Source organism: Pistacia vera, unplaced genomic scaffold (assembly GCF_008641045.1).
Source record: "Pistacia vera cultivar Batoury unplaced genomic scaffold, PisVer_v2 Contig400, whole genome shotgun sequence".
Classification (NCBI taxonomy): Eukaryota; Viridiplantae; Streptophyta; class Magnoliopsida; order Sapindales; family Anacardiaceae; genus Pistacia; species Pistacia vera.
The window spans coordinates 1,316,682-1,329,415 of NW_022196225.1; the positions used below are offsets into that span (position 1 = coordinate 1,316,682).

At 34.7% G+C, this 12,734-nt stretch overlaps 1 pseudogene; it reads left to right on the plus strand.

Moving 5' to 3' along the window:
• On the plus strand, positions 1-8,898 carry LOC116141836 (annotated as a pseudogene).
• Positions 8,899-12,734: the final 3,836 nt, after the last annotated feature.

A 12,734-nucleotide genomic window follows, 5' to 3' on the forward strand; every position in this document is an offset into this window, starting at 1 on the left:
ATGACGAAAGATCAATTGACTATTAAAAATCGTGATGGCAACACAGCTTTTTATGTTGCTGCATCAAAGGGAAGGGTGGAAATTGCCATGGCGATGTTTGAGGAGAGTAAAGAGTTAGCAAATATACGTGGAAATGGAAATATGGAGATGTTATCAATTCACGCAGCGGCTCAGTGGGGCAATAACGAGATGGTAGAGTTCCTTTACATAATCCAAGAACCCTTTGAAGAAATTGATGAAAACAGATTATTTCTAAATGTGATGAATAGAGTTTCTTTGCTTGGTAAGCATGCACTATGTCTGCTGATATTTTAATTGCATACTTCATTATTTTACTTTTAATTATCAACATAATATTTTATGTTTCTTAACATCAACCTCAGTTATTCTCGATATCTTTATATTCAGTCACTAGACTAATGACCGAATTAATAAATTGGATTGAGCAATAACTCAATCCCACTGTGGTCACAGCTTTAGTGTCATTGTCATTCACTTAATTACGCCGTAAGATAACTTATCCCGTACCCGGGAGTGATGAATCATTCGTCAATATACTATAGTCTTGATACACTTTTCGATGCAACCAATTACTACCGTATTGATAGCTCTGAATAGAACTACGTTGGACTAGTATCAAACTATACCAATTAGTGCACAAGGCGTCCTAGTAATCTCAAGTCTAAGGATCGCATGCACCACCATTCGTTAAAGGATTTATTCCATAGACACTAGGGTTACCATCTATATGGAATCCTCTGATGGGTCTGTCCAGTGAACTTGCCTAAAGCAAGAACCCATGTGTCACACCAAGTTGTCGGTAAACAACATTGATAAGTAAGATTAGTTATTGCTTTTTGACAGGGTCGTTCAATACTATGATAGTCTTACCGTATTAGGATAATACTAGGGCTACGGATATTTATAGGATGACCATCATATGTGATCATAGGGTTTTCACTATCAAGATTTGAAACACTTGATACCTTTATCACGATTTTACCATTCTAATGACGTATATTAATACGTACAACTATGGTTTACATGATATAACAAAAAATGTGTTTTATTGATTAATAAACATTATTACAAAGAGTCAATTCTACAATAATTAATTGGCTTTAGGGTATTTACTCTAACAAATTTTATATGTTGGAGAAGGTGTAAGGAAAATAATCCTAACAAAATGTTAAAAAAAGTTAAAAGACTGGAATGTTTGTGTTAACCTAACAATATTTTCTATACACCTTTGAAATGCTAAAATCTTAGTAGAGATATGTGTAACTAACTCATTTTAAAAAATATAACTTTTATAAATAATTTATTAATTTAAATTATCAAAAGGGTTATAATGCAAAATAAAAGATCAAGTCAAATTTATAAAATAATATAAATATATTTTCGAAATTTCAACTATTTAAATAAACTTGAACTAATTTAGAATTCAAAGAACGAAACTGAGAAGAAGAAAAAGACAGCTTGCCGAAGAAGTTGGTGCTATTTCTATTGAGAGTACATGGTTTCCTTTTATAGCTGAAATTAGTATAATTAAAGTCAAAGCTAAGTCAACCGGACTCTTAACAAAGAGCTGACGATTACAAAGTCTTACTAAATACTAACTGAAAAAACACTTTATATTGTGATTTGTCAAGACGTTGTGCTTACAGATAAAGCTCAAAAAGAGTTTACGGCAGAAATTAGCAGTAACTTTGTGCACGGTAATCTCAAGTGCATGTAACAGTAGATTCCATTTGTTGATAGAGCGTATTTCATTATGCTGTTTGCTAATTGCTATCGTCAAGAAGACTTCTTTAAACTCATACATGAAATAGGTTCATTTGAGGATTTCATAGCTACATTTGCATTGAGTGGATGAGAAGGTAAGTTCGAGAGTTCGCTTTGCTAAGTTAGCTTGTGGAAGAAAAACACAAAGGGCAGAACAAGCTTCACAAAAGAGTGAGCAAGAAACTTAAACACACAGATTCTGAGGTTAAGTGATTAAGATCCCCTTAATCTAGTGACACAGGTAGTCTCCTGTGAGGCTGAGTGATTAAGATCCCTTAAACACACAGATTTTGGTTGTGATATTAGTGGCATTTGTATAACTTTGGTTCATTAGATTCACTCGATCAAGTTCTTGAATGTATTCTTTTGGATAGTCCATAAGGTGTTCGAAAAAAGTCCCAAGTGAACACAAGGGCACATTTAGTATGTTTTTGGGTGTGCCGTCAACGTATATAACATATCTGACTGTAGTATTGGTATTACGTTATTCTGAATATGCTTTTATTGCTCTTGTTAATGACTTTGCATTGGAAAAATGAGTCTTGAGTATGAATTTGGGTGCAAATTGGAGCCGCTCTTTCATTGTTCTTGGTAATTCTTTTTCTTTTCTTGCTCCAGTTACCCTTAGCTTAGTGATACAATATTTCAGCATCATTTAACATACTTTATGCTACTATAATTTCTTTCACATTATTATAGCTGATTATTAATATATTTTTATATGTTCCTACAGAATTCATTTCCAGCTATCAGTTTTAACATTAAACTTTGTTGGTTGAGTTATATTCATAGTTGGGATTTCAGGCTTGCTTCTGAGCTGAGAACTGACAACTGAAGGTAATTAACATACCCAGAACCATTCAATTACGAAATCTAATCTCAGTCATGTTATAGCTCGGGATGGAAAATGGAGAGACGGCTCTTCATGTATTGCCAGGAAGCCTCTGGCATTTTGTGAGTGGGAGTGAGCTTGGGATTTGGCAGAGGTGCATTTACTCATTTTAGTGCGTTTCCAATTGCTTTAGTAGCTTGTGTTCCTGTCACCTTGTTTGCCCTGCTCTAATTCCCTCTTCTTCTTTGATATGATTAGTCATTTATACAAACTCTAGTATCTTCTCTGGTCCTAGCCATCACTTCTTTTACTAGCTCGATCCAGATAATCTCCAGTGAAGTTAACATGATAGTGGATTCCATACTGTAACTAGTTCTGCCCATAACATTAGTTTCTTGAAAGAACAAATTCTAACATTAGTATAACATCTTTTAACATTGATTCTGAGATCTTCATATTTTGTTTCCTGCATCAATGAAATTAATGCTTCAAAAGCTAGTCTGCTAAGGACAGTTCAACTATGGTTAGGGGTGACCTATCTGCCTGTCATGCCAAGTATGTCTCCAGGTTCTCCAGAATGGATATAATTTCAAAATTATTTAGTTGGGCTAACCATATGTATGAGTACTACCATGATTTCTTTTCATCTATTTGTTGTGTTTCAAAATGAATTCGGAAGTGCAAATTATTTAGTTGGGCTACCCATGTGTATAAGTACTACCATGATTTCTTTTCATCTATTTGTTGTGTTTCAAAATGAATTTGGAAGTGCAAATTATTTAGTTGGGCTAAGGCTTGAAACCTGTAGTAGCTTATTAATTTGTTCTATCAGCCAAGTAGTTTATTTTCTGCTTTTTACAGAAATGTGTTTTTATTGAATGATATATCTAGTTTGTAGGTGGTTGATTACTTGAAAGTAGAAATGGTAATCTTCTTTGGGTTCTTGTGTATAATTTAGACCAGTCATGTCATCTGCAGGTTTATTCTTACGTATATGTGGTCTAAAATTGGGGCTTTATTTTGCCTTCTAGTACCCAGTAGAAATCTCATAGCACCATGATTTTACTATTATGGTACAAATGCAGAATTATAAGCTTTTGAAGTCTAAAGCCCTGCTGTTCAATCCAAGTGCAATGAACCTGTGTTAATTTCATTTGTAATTGAAACGTTAGTATGACAGTAGCCATTTTCCATAATTCCATTAATGAAAACTAAAGGAACCATTCATACTTCTTTTAACAAACTAAACTAAATTTCAAATTTTTTTGCGCCTTCAGCCTTATGAACTTAAGCCAAACCTCCTTTTTAAGCTCTTATTGTTTTTCTTCTCAGATTGTCAACAACATTCCAAGTTTCAGCTTTGTGAAATTATTTAATAGAAAACCTCTGTTTTGCTGCTGTATTTGGGATCAAAAAACATCGCCGAGGTTATGGTTAATAAGAACTGAAACTTATGATGAAATTTTGTCAAGGATTTCAGGAAAGCAGTGAAATAAGCTGTCTATTCCTACTCTTAATTAATTCTACTTACTAGAAAATGCTTGGTTATGCCTCAACAAGCAAACAAAGAAAACAGAAATTCTAGAGAGAAACACTTAAGAGAAAACAGAGAAAATAACTCCAATGTTTATAACTTACTCGTGTTTATCATTCTGTTAAGCAAATAACTATCCTAGTGCATGAGTATTAAATATTAATATTACAATTATAAAGTTTGCATCCAGATTTTACAAAGACATTGACATAGTTTTAATTTTATTCTTGAAGATTATATAATTTGTCAGATTATGTTACCATAATTCATAAATGTAACAGTCTCAAATTAATTAAAGTTTGTCAATTGAATGTGGCGTTTGGTTCATGCATGCTAAACTACAAATGTTTCATGTGGGATTTAATTTAAATATTATAATGTACTTTACAAAATCATTAAAAACTCCTTAATAAAGTATCAACAAACACCATGATAAAAAATATATAATACTTATTAATAACAATGTATTTCATATTAAAAATGAAATAAACTCTTTCTCATTTTCATATTATCCTATTACTTACATCTTGAAATAAAGACACTAGTCCTTTAGTTAATGGCTAGCTTCATGGAGGTCTTTCTATAACAGTAGTATTGTTCTTACTCTTCCCACACTCTACTTGAGAGCTCCATTATTTTGCAGCTGCAGATTGCATCCTAGTAAGGTACCAAAATTATTTACTATTTAAACAAAGTCGATAGATCAAACTTAATAGTTTTACACAACGTCACTTATGATATCATTCACAATTAATATATTAATAAAGACCCACTTCCAAATTAAGCCAACTTATACATATCAGTCAATTTGATAGACTTATTAGAATAGAGTAAGCTTTTTATAAATAGTTTATTAGTTGTTTGGTTAAGAAAATGAAAAAGAGCTTTTCAATATTAATTTATCAAAAATAATTTAATAAAGGAGAAAAAATTAAGTCAAATTTATAAGATAGTATAAGAATATTTTTGAAATTTCAGCAATTTAAGAATATTTTTGAAATTTCTACAATTTAAATAGGCTCAAAAAGAGCTTATAGAAAAATGTCAAATCTAAAATTTTCCTAATAAACGTATAATAGCTATTCTTATAAATAATTTCTACATTGCTGCCGGAGCTATATATATTGTATTTGTTCAGGAGCTTGTGAATATTATAACACCTGATGACCTGGCATTGCAAAATAAGGTTGGGAACACAACTCTCTGTTTTGCTGCTGCATCTGGAATCAATAAGAAGAAAAAGTTGGCATCAATCCGAGGTAGTAGGAAGCAACACCACTGTTTAGGCCACAGAGAATGGCCTAGTATCTTTATTCTGTTACCAAGGACACTAATCTAAAAGATGAAGATCGAGTCGAGCTTCTTGTTGCTGTCATCAACACTGGCCTTTATGGTAACTTACTCTTTTCCTTCTCCGTATCTTTCTCTAGTTTTGTAAAAGCTGATTCATTGTTAAATTGGTGAAACGACTTTGGAAACTGGTGTTGTTTCCAGATGACTCAAAAATTGGAGAACTACTTAGGGGCGTTTGGTTGGGGGTTAAGTGGGATTACTAGGGTAATGTCATCTTATATTACTTGATTACCATGTTTGATTGTCAAGTAATATCAGATACCGGTAATCTTCAAATACCAATAGTGGTTACTATTAGTAAGATTAGAGGTAATCTGATTAGCTCCATTTTCTTAGGTATTCTGAGATTACCAGGGTTATCTTTTTTTGTTACAATTTTATCCCTTATTAATAAAAATTTTAGACAATAATACCCCTACTTTAAAACAAATTTACATTAATATCCTATTTCAATTTTACCCTTGTTTAATTAAAATTTTGGACAATAATGCCCTTATATTTAAAATTATTTACGGACCACCACTGCCACCCAGCCACCACCACCACTGCCACCCAGCCACCACCGCCGACAGCAGGCCAACCACCACGGACCATCGCCGAAAAATTGTCGGAGTCCCTAATGAAGAAAAAAATTTCGTGGGAGGCTCCGAGGAGCTTCGTTATGGCCGTTTCCGTCCATATTGATGGCCGAAAACGGTCATATCAGGCCAGATCTGGCTGAAAATGGCCAGATCTATTTTGGCCATTTCCAACCAGATCTATTTTGGCCATTTCCGGTCAGATCGATGGATCTGACCATTAACGGCCAGATCCTGGCAATTAGCCGTTAACGGCCAGATCTAGCCTGATATGGCCGTTTTTGGCCATCAATATGGCCGGAAACGGCCATAACGAAGCCTTCCGGAGCCTCCCACGGAATTTTCTTCTTTTTTAGGGGCTCCAGCGCTTTTCCGGTCGTGGTTCGCGGTGGCGGCAGGAGGTGGGGGTGATTTCATCATAAATTAAAGTTTTTTTATAAGCGGGGGTGTTTTAGCTAAATCTGAAATATTGGAGGTTAAAAGAAATTATTCAAAAGTTAATAATAAAAATAATATTATATTAATATTTAAAAGAGGGTCAATTTAGTAATTTAAACAACATACCCACCAATTTATTCCCATAACCAAACATATTAATATAACATACCCACCAACTAACCAAACATATTTTCTTAAAGATTCTCAGTAATCTTCCAAGGTAATCTATTTTTTCAGTAATCTAACATTCCTGAACCAAACACCCCCTTAGGAACCTTTGTTTGCCGCTCAGTGCTGTGGAAGTGGGGAATATTGATTTGTTTTATAATGATTTTGTAATTTTGTAATTATATGATTTTGTAATTCTAGGTAGCGTTTATTAATAATTATAATGTTAATATATGATATGTAAAGTAAATAATTATATGAAAAATATACATTAAAATTAAAAAAAAATATATATTGAAGAATACAGTGGACTGCTGTCTAGTGTCTTGATTCCACTAACTAATTTTGAAATTAATCTGCACCGTTGATTTCATCCTACGGCTCCAATGACGACACCATCCACATCTACCACCTCTCCTCCTCCCTCTCTCTCGCCGCCGTCCACCTCCAAGACTCTTCCACCGTTATCTCTCTCGCCTTTTACACTCCGCCCAATCTCTCTGTCCCCCGCAATCTCTTCGCGGCGTCTGCCGATAGAGTTCCTTTCCATTTTTGACGCCGACCCTTTTGTTCTTTTGAAGTCTGTTAATGCCCACGAAAAGGGAGACAATGACTTGACCGTTCATCCTTCTGGGAAGCTCGCCTTGAGTGTGGGGAGAAACAAGTATTTGGCTATGGTTAATTTGGTGAGAGGGAGGAGGAGTTTTTATCATAAATTGGGGAAAGAGGCGAACTTGATTAATTTTGACTTGAGTGGGGATAAGTTTTTTTATGGTTACAGAGGAGAAAATCGGGGTTCATCAAGCTGAAGATGCAAAGTTGCTGTGTGAATTTGAGGGAAATAAAAGGGTTCTTTGTGCAGCTACTGGAGAGGTTAGCTTCATCCTTTGGTGAATATGTTTTGTTGTTATCAATTGACTAATAATTGTTTTAACTGATTGATTGAAGTTGTTATTTTACCCCTGAAACAAATGCATATTAGATTTATGCTTCTTTTGGGTTGTTGGAATTGAAGAATAGGAAGTTCTATGTGTTGAAATAGATTTAGAAGTTCACTGGTTGAGTCTACACTGATATAATTTAAGGTGGGAACTCTGTGATGAAACACAGTATTGCATCTGGCTTAAAATTAAACAACTCTCTGCTTATAATCTGTTTTGGCATCATGAAAAAGATAATTATTTCGATTTTGTGCATGTTAATTTTTCTCTTTTTAGTTCCTGAATTTTATTTATATGTTAACAGAATGGAGTTCTGCTTACTGGTGGTGAGGACCGTAGTATCATTGCCTGGGACACAAACAGTGGGAAGCTAGCGTAGTGCATTGTAGATGCTCATTCTGCCCGTGTGAAAGGTGTTGTAGTGCTCACTAAGAATGATGGTGGTGGTGATGCTGATGATCCATATCTAGTGGCATCTGCATTTTCAGATGGGGTTAGACGTGTTTGGGATGTCCGCATGGCCATTAAGGAGAAGCCAATTTCATTGGCTGAGGCAAAAACAAATTCAAGGCTGATTTGTCTTGCTGGATCATCTATCAAATGTGAGTATTGTTCTTTTCTTATCTCTGACTTTCTTACTATGAACCCAATGACACATGCTGCTCATTTTTTAAGATCCTTTGTTTTGTGTATCAGTGTCAGGTCTCCGATAGTGAAGGTGACGGATCCTGAAGAGACGGATCTTTTCTTCATCCCGGTGTTTTCTTTGTTGAGTTTGATCATGAACAGTGGAGATGGGCCAGTGCCTGAAGGTGGGGCTCGCCAGTGCAGCGACAATGAGATGCAGGAGGAGCTGGTGGAGTGGCTGGAGAAGCAGGAGTATTGGAGGAGGAACAATAGGTTGGACCATGTGATCATGGCGGGTGACCCGAATGCAATGTTAAGGGTAGTGGATGGATGAAGAATGCGGTATTGTTGGTTTCTAATTTCGGGCGGTTGACGGTTGACCAGGGTTCGCTTGTGAATATTCGCATCGGATTAATTTGTATGAGGATGAAGTTGGAGTTGAAAATTGGAACACTTTGTTGTTCTTCATGGGCAATCGTTATCAAAAAGAGGTAATTGCTTGGGTGGCATTAAAGTGTGATCAAGTTATCAAGTTTATGATCAGTATGGTTATGAAATTCGTAATGTCTGGCAATTTGATCTCATACAAACATAAATTTGTGTGATTTTTTCAATTTGATTTTGTAGTGCCTTCATATTTGATTTTTTAGTAAACTAATGCTGGCTTAAATCATATTTTCTTTTTCAATCAGCATTTCAACTTATCAAAAGCCTTTGGGAACAAATTAAGCTTTTGGATGACTCCAAGATTTCAGAAATTATTAGAAAACCCTGGCCACTAATATTTGAGGCTGCGAAACAAGGAAACCTTGCGTTTATAAACATAATTTTTGGTGCATATCCTGATCTGATATTTGAAGTTGACGAAAATCATTACAGCATATTTCATTTTGCTGTCTTGTATCGCTACCATAAAATCTTCAAAATCATACATTAGAATGGATCATTTAGAGATTTGGTAGTCCAGAACCAAGATAATGAAGGGAACAATATCTTGCATTTGGCTGCAAGTTGCCACCATCTGAGAGTCCCAAATATTGAATCAGGAGAAACTTCAATATATCATTGAAGATGTAGTGCGTTTTGGCAATAACAGCAGTTCACTCTTCAAGTCCTCTGATGAAGAGTCTTTTTAAAGATGGGAAGAAATTCAATGTACATAACAATTAGAATAATAATTTAAATGTAAGCTTTCAAGATTATCTTTCTAGTATGGATTGTGATTTACTTAATTCAGTTTATAAGATATTTAATAGACCTTAAAATTAATTAAAGTGTAACTAAATTGACCCTTTAAAAAAAAAAAAAAATGTAAAACGTCAGTATCGGACCCTGAGACGCAGATCATCAAGGCTCATCGCTCTTTTTTCTTGATCGATTCTGCATTTTGTATCAGCTCTCTCTATTATCTTCTGCTTAATTTCTTCTCTGTTTCTACTCATAAGGCCCCCACAAATTGCAGAAAATTTGTCAGGTCCCCACAAATTGTAGAAAATTTAAGTCAGAAAGTCCCACAAATTGCAGTAAATTTAGAAAGCGTATGAGTAATAATTCATCCTTTGGAAAGTTGAGGAAGTGCATGAATCACGTTTTAGTGAAAGAAGAGAAGATGAAAAGAAAATAAAGAGATTAGGTTGTAACCACTCAGTTTCAAACACGGACGCCATCAATGCTCAATAATGTCATCTAGCTGTTTTTCTTGTCGTTAATGGCTCCACTTATTTGATTTGATCAGTATTTGCCGCCATTTTGTTCATTGTCTTCTCTCAACTGGGCCCTTTAAACACTGCACAAGGTTTCTGTTTGACACGACCCTCACCAATGACTCTGAACTCTGCACAATAAGTCTGATCTCTCTACTGAGTTAAACCTTTAACTTTTGCTTTTACTTTCAGACCCCTCAGACACACTAGGTTTGACCACAGCACCCATTTCGAAATTTCAATGTTTTTACCATATGTACAGTACTCTGGTTAGAATTTAATGTGATACTACTGTTGAACTTTTTTTTTAATATTTTTTCATAATAAAACAATTACTTAATTTGTAATGTGTTTCAACTTGTTACCTTAAATTATACTTTGTTTATTACATTATTACTTTGATGAACACTGTAAGCTTCTGAAACTGGGTGAGGTTTTGAGTAATGTGAATGAATGAGTAAAGTTGAATAATAGAGAATCATGTTCACAATTTTCTTAAGAATGATATTACAGTCTCCGTCTTTTGCACTTACTTAGGCTTGTCACATGGTAATCACAGAGCCGTCTTAAGAACATTTGTGACCCTAGACAAAAGTTACTTTGGAGACCTTCTAATAATATAAGTATATATTAAAAAAATTATTTCAAATTTATTTTTCTTGCCTTTTGAGATGCAAAATCACTAGGAGAGGTGGACGACGACCAATGGGCTAACGAGGTCAGGTTGGTGGGGGGTTTTGGAGAGCAGATGCTGGAGAAGCGATGGGTGGTGAAATGGGTGATTTCCAATGCCAGGATTGACCGGAAAACACTTGAGAAGTCACAGCCCAAAAGGTTTCGGTGGCCGGCGTTTGACAGAGTAAACGGATAGATATGATAGGGGTTTTGGTGAGAAGGCAGAGAGGAGGAAGACGGTGGTGTTGGGGAAGGCCAACGGTGCCAAGTACATGCCGAAAAGGCCAGAAATTGTTGTCACAACAGTAGAGCTAGGTTGCGAGATTCGTAAAAAATGGCCAAATCGAGGGCTATCAAGGCTGGAAAAATACTTGGAAAACGATAAAGTGATGGTTCCGATCGATTTTGGTGAAAAAATTCGACCGAAATCATCTCCAAACAGTCGGTGACGGAAGAGGGGTGGAGATGATTTATGTGAATGTTAAATTTTGGGATTGAATTGGGGTTGAATAATTTGAGACATATAAATGACTATTTTAGTCTTTTATTGTTAAAAGAAATTTAATGTGTTAATTTAAGGGTGTAAATTAAAATATATGAAATTAGAGGTACAAACTTACTATTTCGTTAAACTTTGGGTGGGAATATATGTATAATGTTAATAATAAATTTGGGTCTTTTTGGTTTTTTTTTTTTTTTTTTTTTTTTTTTTTTTTTTTCTTTTTTAAGCCCCTTGGATTGGCCTAGTAAGAAATTATATACTTTTTTTTATTTTTGTAATGTATTAAAAAAAAAATTATAAAAAATTTGACCCTTTTTGGCCTTATGTTTTTGGGGGCCCTAGGCAGGTGCCTCACCTGCCTACCCATTGAGCCGGCCCTGGGTAATCACATGGGTTTTTCCTTTATTTTGGTTTGGCTTTGCTTAGAAAATAATTGCCTGGCAGAAATTTTTGACCACCCAATTGTCTAATGTTGATTTCCTTTCTATGCTTTTTTCTGCTATGAAATGTGGAATTGTGGGTATCTTGCCGTCACTCAACATTTTATTCTGCCTGCAGTATACCTAGGTAAGATATCTATTTGGCCTTTTTTTTTTTTTTTTTTTTTTTCTGTTTTTAGGCTTTCATTAGAAGAATTTTGTAGGAGTGGTTTAATTGAATTGCAATTTAATATAGAAATAAGTTCATGTGATTCATGCTTATAGCCCCACACTTTGACTAATGGCTCCACTTAATTTGACTTGAGGCATCCACCACACTTCCTGCTATTGATGAGTATATAGAGACATTTGTAAAATTCTTGATCACACATGTTACTTTTCTCACCAATTTATTGGAGGAGGTGTAAGTGTTTGGATTTTTCTTCCTATTTAGCCCCCACACTTATCGATAATAAGTTATGATGTAATTCTAGAAAGAATCAAAGAAACACTCAGAGAAAACAGAGAGAATAAGACCAATGTTTATTTAATGTGGGGTTTGGTTCATGTATGCTTAACTACAACTGTCAGTTTCTTGTGTTTGCTCTGGCTACACTTACTATTTGACTTGAGGAGGAGTACGATGCTTCGCTTTTTGTTGCTAGTTGGCCCCAACTTATTTATATCATATATTTGGAAGACAGTTGTCATTTAGTTAATGGTTGGCTCCATCTGTCTACATTTGAGGTCTTTAATTCTTTATATAAGAGTAGTATGGTTCTCATTCTCTCCACACTCCATTTGACAACTTGAGAACTCCATTTGACAACTTGAAAGCTCCATTAATTTGCAGCTTAGACTGCATCCTACCAAGCTACCAAAAGAGGTAACTCTTATCTTTCAAACCCATTTCTATACTACTAACATGTTGATTTGTTGAATACTAGCTTACGTCTTTCTTGTTTCTATCCAACATATATAAGATTCGGAAGTATATATGATACACGAAAAGCTCTTGAAATTACTTTAAGATTTTTTGTGAAGTAAATGATAAGATTTGAGATCTGCTTAGTAAACTCGTATTTCAACGTAATCTTAATTAAACTTCAATCTGAACAGAACTATTATTCACAATAACATCTCATAATATAATTTACATGATCTAAATTTCCTTGCAGG